General features: G+C 39.9%; 1 non-coding gene across 1 annotated transcript; it reads left to right on the forward strand.

Moving 5' to 3' along the window:
- The first annotated feature begins 217 nt into the window (after positions 1-217).
- Positions 218-336, forward strand: LOC145404775 (5S ribosomal RNA). Its single transcript, XR_013898231.1, has one exon. It is a non-coding gene; the product is annotated as a 5S ribosomal RNA (ribosomal RNA).
- The last annotated feature ends 13728 nt before the right edge of the window (positions 337-14064 follow it).

The raw sequence follows: 14064 nt of genomic DNA on the forward strand, positions 1-14064 counted from the left end.
ATGCTTAGTGCGCTGATTTTCAGTGGGGTCCGTGCCACTTAGGTAGGAGGTCCGCGAGAAGTGTTTTATTCATTCTCAGAACTACTTAAAAAATATATGTAATATATTGTGGTATCTAAACTGTTTGCATCGTTTCATTTCTTATAATAAAGTATAATTTCAATAATGTAACAATATACTGTACATATATCTATCTATCTATCTATCTATCTATCTATATAACGGCCATACCACGTTGAGTACACCGCTTCCCGTCCGATCAGCGAAGTTAAGCAACGTTGGGTCTGGTTAGTACTTGGATGGGTGACTGCCTGAGAACACCAGATGCTGTTGGCATCCCTACGTGTCAAGTGGGGTTGGTGGAGGATTAGTGCCCCTCCCTGTAAAACAATTAACTCTAAGCCCTTGGCCACCCCGTTTGGGATGCATGGAGTCTGGCAATGAATGAATATTGTTACGGAACAGAGAAAGATAATGTACACTTTAAGTGAGAATACTAAAAAATCACTACTGTCCCGTAAAGTTCCAGGTTCAAAACAAAAGAGTTAGGTAAAATTACAAGTTAAAGTTTAATGCTCAAACTAACAACAAAACATTCAGGACTCATAAGGATAATGTAATGGCAAAAACAGGTTAAATATATGGTTAACTGCAATAGCCTCTATTAACACGAAATTAGCATGAGTAAATTTATCTAAGTCAGCCCTGATGAAATGAAAAACACTGGGTAATGCTCAGTTAATGCAAGATAAATAATTACAGATACAAACTATTATTACCACTGGCTGACAAAATGAATTCTACACAATTTACAAAAACTTTCCAGGCCTAAGAATTAACCTTATGCTATACAGTACAAGAACAAAATGCAACAACACTTATACTCAAATCACACAGCTGCTAGATGGTTGGAGACTTCCTGAGAAATTCACAATAATAATAACTGTACAGGGGAGGACAGAGATGTGAACAAAATGAGGAGCAGATCTAAGTGGCAATGATGCAGAGACCGAGCTCATTATATAGGGGCCAGCAGAGCTTGATACAACTTGTAAGAAGGACGCGCAAATGAAGCTATGGGGACAAAGAGATGAAAATCCCGCACTGAACAACAGAAAGGACGACTTACTCTACTATAACGGTAGAAGGGGGGGACTGAGGCAGAACACGCTCGTGATCAAACATGCAGCATACTGTGAGTTAAAATTACACAAAGGATGATGAAATCATAGGCTATGTAACAAAAAATATATATATATATATATATATATATATATATATATATATATATATTTATATATTTTATATTTATATCTATATCTATATACATATAGATAGATAGATAGATAGATATAGATAGATATAGATAGATAGATATAGATACAGACAGATAGATAGATAGAAGATATATAGATAGATAGATAGATGGATAGATATCACCATGGGCATGTGCTCCAGCAACGAGGAAAAGAATCATGACATGATACCTTTCACGACTCTGAGTTACTCAGGAGAGGTTCATGTCACCACTATCCTATTCTATAATTGGTAATCAGTCGTGTGTGTGCTCAATTGCTGAGAGAAGTTGTAAGACTCATCTCTCCACTTCCTGCCAGTCAACACAACTGTTATCACTGTGCCAGAGAGGAACTACCGGGTATTCGGTACTTGTGTATTTGGTGAAAAATCCTGTTTTGTTTCTTCAATCTTTGGACTGCATTTATTTTTATAAATCGTTCGTTTTGTGTTTTGATTCTGTCAATGGTGCCACTTGAAGATGGAGTTAAAAAATTACTTTTTGACTATTGTTTGTGTGATTTACAGCTTTCCCTGAGTTAACGTCCTGAAATGGGGCAATGATATGTCTAATACAGCTAAATTACTGCATTTCTTGTGATTTGTGTTCTGTTGTACACATAACTCATACAGATGTGTGAAAAATAGGTTAATATAAAATATGTGAGACGATCCTCGGTTTATTTACTCTTATATAAGGAGTGTTTGACTGAAAAAAGTTTGAGAACCCCTGGCTCAGGGGATGTGTGTGTGTGTGTGTGTGTGTGTGTGTGTGTGTGTGTAAATGCTCCCCTCACCCGATTCATTATCTTTTTTTCAGCTTATCTTCATTTGTTTTGAGACGAAAAAAAATATTGTCGCGAACAACATTATTAAAAACCGCCAGTAACCTTAAAAGTAGTACAGAGAAGTAAAAAATAAAAGAGAAAAAGTGGAAAAGGTAATAATATTAATGTGTAATAGTAAACATCAGTTCAGGGTATAGTTAGTCCATGTTATGTGGACCTGCTCTTAGTTCATACTGTGTGTTGTCCGATCATTTATTATCTTCACCCCATCAGCCTAACATCCTTTTCCATACATTGCTATTTACAGACAATTTTATGTACCACAGGATAGACTGTTCTAACTGGGGGGTTTGTTATAGCCTTCATTATACTCTGCTCATTTTTTACTGGACTAGAATTGCCATCCATCCATCTTGAGTTATAACAATTGATTAGCTCTAAAATATGATGCTGGTCATTAAGAATACTACAGAAAGAATGTAGAGCCACAGAATTGTCATTTTCTGCCACTGAGCTGCATTATATAAGCTGTGAAAAAGATGAAAATTTTGGCCAGTTTCATGTATTTTCACACTAAAGGTTCTTCGAAAGTTTGCCAAAACCGTCTTATATCAGGAAGATCAAAATACAAATATAATGTCATAGGACTGGAAGGGCTAACAGGACACAGTTTCGATGTTGATTATTGCCTGTGTAGGTGAGCCGCACTGAGGTCACTTGGATATGACTCCCTACCATCCTAATGTATCGCCCAGGGACTGATGTCTGCTCCACCACTAACACCAGTATTACCCACGGATATGACGCGGTAGAGACGGGCTCGATTGGATTACTGCCAGGATTGATGGAGAGAGAGAGAGAGAGAGAGAGAGAGAGAGAGAGAGAGACTAAAGTAAGAATTAAGCGTATGTGGAACGAAGAGAGAGTAGACAGGTGATGCTGGAATGTGGGCTAAAGAGAGAGAGAGAGAGAGAGAACCCTTTATCGCCAGTGTGGAGAGCAGAGGGAACAAATCGCAGTAATGCCGTGCATTGTGTGCAATCCTAGTTACTTACACTAACAGATAATGAGAATAAAGAATATGTTTTCTACATAAATTTGCATGTAAAATTTCTTTGGCGGCATTTACCAGAGTCGTAAGATGTCTTACATGAACTTTGTAAACCTGAAGTGACCTATACGAACATGAACTGACCTACATGAACCTGAAGTGATCTATAACAGCCTGAAGTGACCTAAGTGAACCTGCAGTGACCTGAATCAACCTGAAGTGACCTATATGACCCAGAATCGACCTGTACTAACCAGAGGTGACCTATATGAACCATTTATGACCTATATGAAACTAAAGTGACATGAATGAACATGAAGTGGCCTAAATGAACCTGAAGTGACCTGAATGAACCTGAAGTGACCTGAATGAACCTGAAGTGACCTGAATGAACCTGAAGTGACCTGAATGAACCTGGAGTGACCTAAATGAACCTGAAGTGACATGAATGAATATGAAGTGACCTAAATGGGTCTGATTAGTTGCAACATTACCGGAGTTGACCTGAATGGACCAGAATTCATTTGACCGGACCAGAATGAAAATGAAGGAGTGGAGAGAGAGAGAGAGAGAGAGAGAGAGAGAGAGAGAGAGAGAGGGGGAGAGAGACAGACAGACAGACAGACAGACAGAGACAGAGACAGAGACAGACAGACAGACAGACAGAGACAGACAGACGGACAGACAGACAGACAGACAGACACAGACAGACAGACAGACAGACAGACAGACAGACAGAAACAGACAGACAGACAGACAGACAGACACAGACAGACAGACAGACAGACAGACAGACGGGGGGGGGAGAGGGAAGTCAAAACCAATTAATCGCACATGTAGGTAAAGGAAGATAGAAAGTTGACGAAGGGTGTTAGGCCAGTACGGAGGTGCAGTCCCTCCCTTCACCCACCACCCCAGGGGACAGGCAAGGCGACTCACTGAATAATTACCCAACATTCGCTATTCACAAACGGTCTTAGCCAAGCATTACGTCAAGGAGGTGTCCGTAGCATGGAAATATTGTCTGGTATCATTTGGCTTTGTTAGATTTTTCACATTATTCACAAAGTGTCTTAGTCAATTATTTCTGTAGGTATCTCTATAATGGTGAATATTATCAGGCGCCATTTTGTTTTGTTACGATATTAAGCATTCTAGTTTGGACCCATATTCACAAAGTATTTTAACCATTTCTATCCGTCTCCATAGCAATGCAGTACTGAAGGAAAGTGTGTTGATTTATCCTGTTTTCTTCGTAGTGATTCACTCGAGTTTGGTTTTAAAGAATTTGGAATCTATTTGAATTAACTTTTTTTTCCCCTTGCGACGTCATTTCTACTTTGCTTTTCCCACCACCAGACGGTTTTACTCAGCTTAGGAGAGAATTTTCTACCTGGGGAGCTTAGATATATATTTAGATATAATCTTCCTGCTTTGTTATTCTTGCTTTTGACTATACAATAATTACATTTGGTATTACTCTTTCTATATCAAAATGCCTCTACTGTAAAGGACCACTAGCCCTGTTTCCTTCCCTTTGTACCCTCTCTTTCCGTTCACTTCCCGGGTACTATTTTCGTATACGGGATAAAATCACGACGTAGCAGCAAGAACACATTTAGAAATTCGTCATGGTACTGAAGGGGTTAGGATAAACGCATAAACAAAGGCAAAGCAGGGTCGATGTCGGAATGGCTTTGGATATTTCGTAATACCCCTTGCTTAGCGATTCATTCAGCACATTGCACATCGAGATCTTCTTATAGGCTAATGATGCAAGTTATATCGATACTAAAACTATCTATCTATCTATTTATTGCCAGACGCCTCAATCCCGTAAGGGGTGGCCACAAACAAATCGCCTCCACGTCACCCTGTCCCCCGCCATTTCACTGCCCTGCTCCCAACTCACACTTCCTTCTCTCATATACCTCTCCACTCCATCCCCCCATCTCATCCTCGGCCTCCCCCTCCCACTCGCCCCTTCCACCTCACTCACATACACTCTCCTCGTCAGTCTCTCACCCTCCATCCTCTCCACATGGCCAAACCAACTCAGTGTGTTCCTCCTAACGCTTGCTATCACATCCACATCCACACCACAACGCTCCTTTATATCCTCATTTGTCAGCTTGTCTCTCCATGTGACTCCACAGGCTCCTCTTAAATAACTCATTTCCACTGCTCTCACTCTTGACTTGTGTCCTTCCAACAACATCCAAGCTTCACTTCCATATCTTAGAGTTGGTATCACAATACTGTCATGTAGTAGCTTTTTCACTTCCATGCTCACTTCCCTGTTGCTTATCACTGCTTTCAAAGAACCAGCAACCTTTCTTCCCTGTTGCACCCTTTCAAGCACTTCACCCTCCAAACTTTCATCCTTACTCATCACACTCCCCAAGTACTTAAACGTACTCACATTTTCCATTTCCTCACCATCCAGCCTCACTGTACATTCACTGACCACCTCTCTCAAAGACCATAACTTTACTCTTCCCCACATTCATCTTTAGATTCCGTTTCTTACACACTCTCCCAATCTCATCCGCCAAGCCTTGCAGCTCCCCTTCGTCTTCACTCAACAAAACAGTATCATCTGCAAACAACAGTACAGGGAGTTTCCAAACACTACCCTCTCACTAGGGCCACTCCAACATCCACTGCCCTACCTTGAATCTCTTTTATTACCCCATCCATGTACAGATTGAACAACCATGGAGACATGACACATCCCTGTTTCAACCCAACCTTCAAAGAGAAACATTCACTCAGTTCACCATCCACAGGCACTGCAGCCTTAGCACCATCATACATACTCTTCACAGCATTCAACAACTTCCCAACAACTCCATATATTCTTAATATTTCCCACAGTCTTTGTCTATCCACCCTGTCGTATGCTTTCTCCAAATCCATGAAGGCCACATACAACTTCTTTCCCTTCTCTAGAAACTTTTCCACTAAAGATCTAAGAATGAATATCTGATCTACACAACATCTCCCCTTCCTAAAGCCTCCCTGTTCTTCTCCAACTAATTCCTCTGTTATTTCCCTAACTCTGTCAATAAGTATGCTACCATGCACTTTTCCTATTACACTAAGAAGACAAATGCCCCTATGATTACCACACACTTCTTTTTCCCCTTTTCCTTTGTACAAGGGAATAATCATACTTGATTTCCAATCCTCTGGGACTCTACCTTCCTCCCAGGCCAATCTGCACATCGTCCACATCCATTCTACAACTATCCTTCCCCCGGACTTCAGCATTTCACCACACACTTCATCAATTCCTGAGGCTTTCCCCAATTTGACTTTCTTCATTGTTTCCACAATTTCTATCCTACTGATTTCTTCCTGTCTTCTCACCTCCCTCCTTGTCCCAGCCATTCCCCAGCCACTTATACTCGTATTACTTCCATTCTCTATGTTCAACAATTCCTTAAAGTGTTCTTTCCATCTGCTCACCTTTTCTCCCTTCTCCACCAGTAATCAACCAATTTTATCTTTCACTCCCTTACTAACTTCACTACCACCCTGTCTTACTCTCTTCACCTCTTTCCAGAACATCCTTACAGTCCCTCCACTTTACTCTCAAATTCCTTCCAAATTCCTCATCCACTCTCTTCTTACTCTCTCTTATTAATCTTTTCACCTCTCTCTTCGTTTCTACATAAAACTCTCTCTTCCACCTTTCAACTTCTTCCACGCCCCTATTTCTCATCCATTCATTGTATGCTTTTTTCTTTTGTGCCACAGCCTGTCTCACCTCTTCATTTGACCATGCTGTTCCTTGCACCCCCTTCCGTCTTCTCTTCACCTCACACACCACATCACATGCTGCACATATTTCTTCTGTGAATATCTTGCACACACCTTCCACGTCCCCCATCTGCTCCAATTCATATTTACCCAATCGTTCCTCCACTTCTCTCTTATAATCTGCCTTTTTCTCATCCTCTTGTAACCTTTCCACTCTCCTTGCAACGACTCCTTCTTCCCGTCCTTCCCTTCTTCTATTTCTCCATATTACTTGGATCTTGATTCTGGCCACCACCAAGTAGTGGTCAGAAAGTCCACTCCCCCATCCTCTATAAGCTCTTGCATCCATTACACATCTTCGCAACCTTTCATCCACACACACACATAATCAATCATTGCCTTCCTTTCATTCAGTTCACCACCCACCCTTCTCATCACTCGCCATGTATACCTGTGGATCATTTTGTGCCTGAAGAGGGTACTGGCTATCACCAACCGCCTCCCGGCACAAACGTCCACTAACACACTGCCATTCTCATCTATCTCCGCAGGCACACCCCACTCACCAACTATTCCATCCACCTTCACATTCCTTATTTTACTATTCATATCACCAATCAAAAACACTCTCTCATTCCTTCCAAATTTTTCCATGCACACTTCCACATTTGTCCAGAACTCTTCTCTCACTCTGCTTGCACGATCTTTGGTTGGCGCATACACGCACACAATCGCCCACATTTGTATTCCAACATTTTACCCACACAATCCTTGAGCCAACTGATCCATACTCTCTTATGTTCTTCTTCCATCTTTTACTCACAACAATACACACTCCTTCTTTTACCCTCTCATTCTCACCTACTCCTGCACATATACCCCATCCATACTCCCATTCTCTCACACTCTCTCCTCTCCATTTAGGTTCAGTTACTCCACATACATTCACTTTTGCACCCTCAAGCACCTGAACAATCTCTCTCTCTCTCTTTCACCTCATTATTCGCGTCCCTTACATTCCACGATATGGAAAAATACTAGCATAATTAAAAGCGTAGTATGCTAAATAAATCGCTGAGGAAGAGTTGTTACGAAGCTTCCTCTGTCACCTAGAAGTCACGTTAAGACAATAAAGTTTCTGAATACGCTCTCAAGTGACTCAATGGTGATCAGGTGAAAGGGGGGGGGTTGTACACAGGTAATGAATGATTCCGGAGTGTAGTAGATGTAGGAAAGGGGTGTAGGAGGGGGAGGCTTGGGGGAATATGAGGGAGGAAAGTGTGTAAAAAGGGGGGAAAGTGGAGGAGAAGGGAGGGGGAGAGTGGGGGGAGGGAGAGAATGGGGCGAGGGGGGGAGTGTGGAGAGGAGTAGGTTCATTTGAGAGAAGGTGAGGGAGGAAAGTGTTAGTAGGAGCTTGGAGGGGGAGAGCTGAAGAGGAAAGAGGGAGCAATGCAAGAGAGGGGTGAAAAAGGAAGTGTAAAAAGGAGGAAAGTGAGAATATCAGGAAGGGAGGAGTGTCAGAGAGGGCGAAGAGAAGAAAAGGGAGGGGAAAAAGCTGTAGAAAAGTTGGAGAGAGATATAAGCTAGGAGCAAGGGAGTGATGTATTAGGAGAAGGGAAATTGAGTGCTGTATGAGGAGGAGAAAGGAAGGATTGTAGGGAAGGAGGAAGAGGGAGAAAAGGAAGTAGGGAGGAGTGTAGGGGAGGAAAAAGTGGGAGAGATATACGGGAGGAGGGAGGGGGGATGAGGAGACGGTGTGGGAAGGGAGAAAGGGATCCTGAAAGAGAGGTGAGAGAGGGGGAGAAGGAAGGAGGGTTGCCAGGGAATTTTTAGTCGGAAGCTATGAGGGGTGGGGAGGAGAGAAGGGGGAAGAGTGTGTACGGTAGAGTGAGCGTGGCTTAAATTCAAGAGGACCCAAATGCATATGTGATTTTTTAATGGGCCAACCCTGCACACCGGCTGCACAACCCCTTCTGGAGGTCCAGCGGTCCACTCAGCGACGGATAGTGTTATATTCTTACTCTCACACTCACCACTTAAGCCCGCAGTATTAAAACTGAAAGTCCAAAGAGGCGCGCGACCCTACAGTTTTTGAGTTAATTTCTGAAGAATGAATATATTTATAGAAAATATTTACCACTTTTGTATCGTTACTCACCACACTATATTACATGGAATGTAAGCTAATCGTGTGTTGCAATTATAGGCAGGGACGGCTCGACCGGGGGATGGGGGGTTACCCCCCAATGTTTGTTTCTGAGTTTGTCAAAAAATTACTGAGTTAATCAAAAATGGGGAGTACAGAGTTTTTCTTTTTTTACATAAAAGGAGAGGTCTCCCAGAGGATAAAATATGCGTTTCCTAAAGTTTTTCTTTGTATATATATATATATATATATATATATATATATATATATATATATATATATATGTATATATACACAGTAGGCCTATTTAGAGGACAAAATACAAAATACCCCGGTTTCCCTCCCGTCAGAAGAATAGTCTAAACCTTAGTACAGTCATAAGAAAACTATCGTTACCCTTCACAGCTATGCACTATGACGAAGTGTTATGGAATGACGGGACAGGAAAGTTTTTACCTCATACCCGTCAATGTCGGTTATATGAGACAGATATTAGAGTTTGTGTTAGAGGTAATAAGAGATAACTAGATCGTTTGACCTGTGTGCATAGAGACAATACGCTTTATTATCCGGCACCGAATTCATTAAATAAAAATATAACAGAATGGTCTGAAGTCGGCAACACACATGCAGACGGGCAATGAGTATGTGCGCCCATGCCAGACGTATGATAGTTCTTCAGCCGATACAAGCCAAGTTAGTAAATTTCTGTGTAATAATGGTATGTATTGCTTTCTACATATAATAAATGTTAAGTAAAAGGAAAACAGTAATACATGTTCAGTCTCATTGCTTTAATATTTTGTATACCCATCCCCTGCGTCCAAAACAGCCTCTAGACGTCTGAAGCATCCATCTGAAGCATTGAACCACCCATCTAAAGCAAACAAATGAACTCGTGTACCCCTGCTAGACTATCATTAAAAAAAAAAATAAAACAGTCGATGCCGATAGATTTAATACCCTCCAAAATAATTTATTTGTATTCTATAGGTAATAGGTGTTGAATAGTAGGATAATAATAAACCTGCCGAGTTTCATTATCAATCCCCGGCGGGGCGCTAAGGGTAACGCAAACACGTCCTATATATTTCCCCTCCATATGGCTCATTCTTGCTCTTTATTCCAACTCTTGTAATGAGATTGTGATATGGCAACACTAGATAGGGGAGAGGCGAACAGCAAGGACCCGCCCACATAGCCCAGCTAACGTTCGTTTTGCATCGAACATTCCTGGGGTAACGATACTTTTTCTTATGACTTTACCATACTAATCAAGGTGCCTCGACCTGGATCCCCTTTGCCCATGGAACGGTGGCGAGGGGTGGGGGGATGAGGGTCTGGGTAAATTTAAGTGCACCCCTGCTACTGGTCTAACCATAAATAACTCCAAATGTCATGACTAGGTGAATATTTAATCAGACTACTAAATAATTTACATGGTGTCTATTTTCTTGTCAAAAATAATTCAGGCTTGGGTTCAAGTTCAGGTGGCTTTAAGCACAAGTACAAACAGAGATGGCCCGACCTGGGGGGGGGGGAGAGACACCCAAATCCTTGGGTCAGAGTTGGTCACACTTTCACATAGTTAGTCAGAGAGAGAGAGAGAGAGAGAGAGAGAGAGAAGCTGCTTTTCCAACAAATGGAGTAGGGTATATTGTGAAGTGCAATGAAAATATATATATATATATATATATATATATATATATATATATATATATATATATATATATATATATATATATGTGTGTGTGTGTGTGTGTGTGTGTGTGTGTGTGTGTGTTCTTACCTAATTGTTCTAACCTAATTGTATCTTTAGAGGAATGAGTCAAGCTCGTACTGTCCCATGTCTTAAACCATATTTATTGTACATATCCTTAAATTTGTGAATTGTTTTGGCACACACTATTTCATTCGGTAGTGCACTCCATTGATCAATTGCTCTGTTTGGGAAACTGAATTTCCTTACGTCTTTATCACCTCTCTTCTTATGCAGTTTTTTGCAGTGTCCTCTTGCTGATGCTTCTCCATATGTTAAGTAATCATTTATGTCTATTTTCTCCTTCCCTGATATGCACTTATATAGCATTATCATGTCACCTCTTTTCCTTCTCTCCTGCAGTGTTGGTAGATTCAGTTTATTTAGTCTTTCTTCGTAGCTTAGGTCCCTTAAGCTTGGTATCCATCTTGTTGCGGCCCTTTGAACTTTTTCAGTCTTGTCTATGTGCTTTTTAAGATGAGGATTCCAGACAACTGATGCATATTCCGGGGTTGGTCTAATGAATGATGTTATTATCCTTCTTAGCATGTCTTCATTTATGTATGCGAATGCTATTCTCATATTTGCAAGCAGTGTATACATGTTCCGTACCTTCTCGCTGATATGGTCAGCCGGAGATAGTCTGTTATTGATGATCACACCTAGGTCTTTCTCTCTTTCTGATGTGTATAGGGTTTTATTTCCTAACTTATAATCCCAATCAGGTCTTTTTCCACTTTTACCAAACTTGATTACATGACACTTGTCCACATTGAATTCCATTTGCCATGTATTACTCCATTCATGAAGTTTATTTAATTCTTCTTGTAGCTCTTTACAAGAGTCTGTGTTAGTAATTCTCCTTTGTATTTTTGCATCATCTGCAAACATATTCAGATAGCTCTCATTTCCAGTGTTACTGTTTATATCATTTATATACACTAAAAACATGATTGGTGCCAGCACTGAACCCTGTGGTACGCCACTAGTCACTTCTTTCCATGATGAGTAGTTTCCTCTTAGTACTGTTCTCATTTCTCTTTTTATGAGAAAGTCTTGCATCCAACAAAACAGTTTCCCTCGAATTCCTCCTTGATGGTACAGTTTCCATAAAAGTCTTTGGTGTGGTACTGTGTCAAAAGCTTTCTTCAAATCTAAATAGATACTGTCCACCCATCCTTCCCTTTCCTGTATTGTGTTTGTTACTCTGTCATAGTAGCTCAACAGATTAGTAACACATGATTTTCTTTTTCTGAAACCAAACTGTCTTTCTGTTATCATACTGTGTTCTTCTAGATGATTTACCCAAGCTTTTCTTATAAGCTTTTCTAATACCTTGCTTACAACACTGGTCAGTGATACTGGTCGGTAGTTGAGTGGATTTTGTCTATTCCCTTTCTTGAATAAGGGGACAATATTTGCTTTCTTCCAAATATCAGGTAGTTTACCTTGACTCAAGGGTTTCTTGAAAATAAAAAATAATGGTTAACTTAACTCCTTTGCACATTCTCGTAGTACCCAACATGAAATTTCATCAGGACCACTTGCTTTTCCTCTGTCTAATTTACTTAACTCCTCCTGTATTACTTTTTCTGCTATTTGTATATCTGGTAGTATGTGTGGACATGCATGTTCCACATAGTCCCTCTCAAAAATTTTTTCTTCTGTAAAAACTAATTGGAAATTCTTATTTAGTGCTTCACAAATATCTTTCTCTTGTGTATAAGTGATTCCTTCGTCCGTAATTGTTTGTATTATATCTTTTACTTTGGTTTTGCTTCTGATATAGCTGTAAAACAGCTTTGGTTGATCACTACTTTTATTTATTATATCCTCCTCAAACTGTTTCTGGGCTTCCCTCCTTATTCTTGTATAATCGTTTCTTGCCTGTTTGTAATTATTATACGCCCTTTCACTATTATGTCTTCTGTATCTATTCCACAACAAATCTCTTCTTTCTTTTGATTTTTTACATTCTGTATTGAACCATTTCTGTATTTTCTTATCTGCTTCTTTGTGCTGTGGGATGTACTTCTGGATTCCTATTTCATAAAATTCACAGAACTTTTTATATACAGCATTTAAATCTTGTCCTCTAAGCTCATTTTCCCAATCAACTTCTAAGAAATACTTCTTTAGGTCTTGATAATTTCCCTTTTTATAGTTTAGGCTCTTTTTGTAACTGTCATTGCTGTTTACTATGTCATATGCTATCCTGAAGCTATAAGTTAGTACTACATGATCGCTTTTGCCGAGTGGAGGGTGATATATTAAACTGTCAATATCATATTCTTGCCTAGTAAATATTAGATCTAGCAGTGAAGGTACATCAAGTCCTCTCTTTCTGGTGGTTTCCCTCACATGTTGCGTTAGGAAGAACTCTTGTACGAGATCCAGGAGCTTTTGGTCCCAACAGCTTTCTTGGCTAATTATAGCTAGAGTATTCCAATTTATATTTGTATTGAAATCCCCAGTTAGTATAATTCTTTCTGATTTCTCTTCTATTTTATGTAGTAATGATCTTAAACTCTGAATTGTACTCTCTGCCAGGTCCTCATATTCATCTCTTTCCCATGTGTTTGATCTGGGTGGCATGTACAAATTGGCTACAATTACTTTCCCTTCAGATGTGTTGATCTCTACTGCAATCAGTTCTACTTGTGATGGTATATCTAGTTTTATTTCATTGACTTTTAGATTTTTGTTAGTTAATATTATAATTCCTCCTCCTTTTTTTAAATTTCTGTCTCTTCTCCATATATTGTATTCCTCTAAGTTTAGTATGTCATTGGATATCCTTGGTGTTAATTTTGTTTCAGTTAGGCATATTATTTGTGATTCATTTTCTCTGGCATAATCATTCGTCTCTAGTAATTTAGATACCATTCCATCCACATTTGAGTACATCAACTTTATCATCTTGTTTATATACTTGTTATGACATGGTTCAACAACCTTCTTCCTTTTTATTCCATCCTGTTTGTATACCACTTTCGTACCTGCAATCCTATTACTTTGTAAAAAAAAATTCTTCTTCTCCTCTTCTGATCTTCCCTCATTTTTTGTTTTTGCTTCCTCCCTTTTCTCTTTCAGTAATTCCAGTTCCTCTTGTGTTAGGCATCTTTTTATCCATACATTTTTGAACTCCTCTTTTTCCATAAGATTCTTTGCATTTTTTAGTATCTCTTCCACAGTGTTTACACTCTGGAAAGTCACCTTTAGAGGTCTTGTCTTGCTTTTCTCATATTTCCCTAACCTT

The sequence above is a fragment of the Coenobita brevimanus genome, chromosome 64 (genome assembly GCF_032717465.1).
Source record: "Coenobita brevimanus isolate Jiangsu-jjx chromosome 64, ASM3271746v2, whole genome shotgun sequence".
In the NCBI taxonomy this organism is placed as follows: Eukaryota; Metazoa; Arthropoda; class Malacostraca; order Decapoda; family Coenobitidae; genus Coenobita; species Coenobita brevimanus.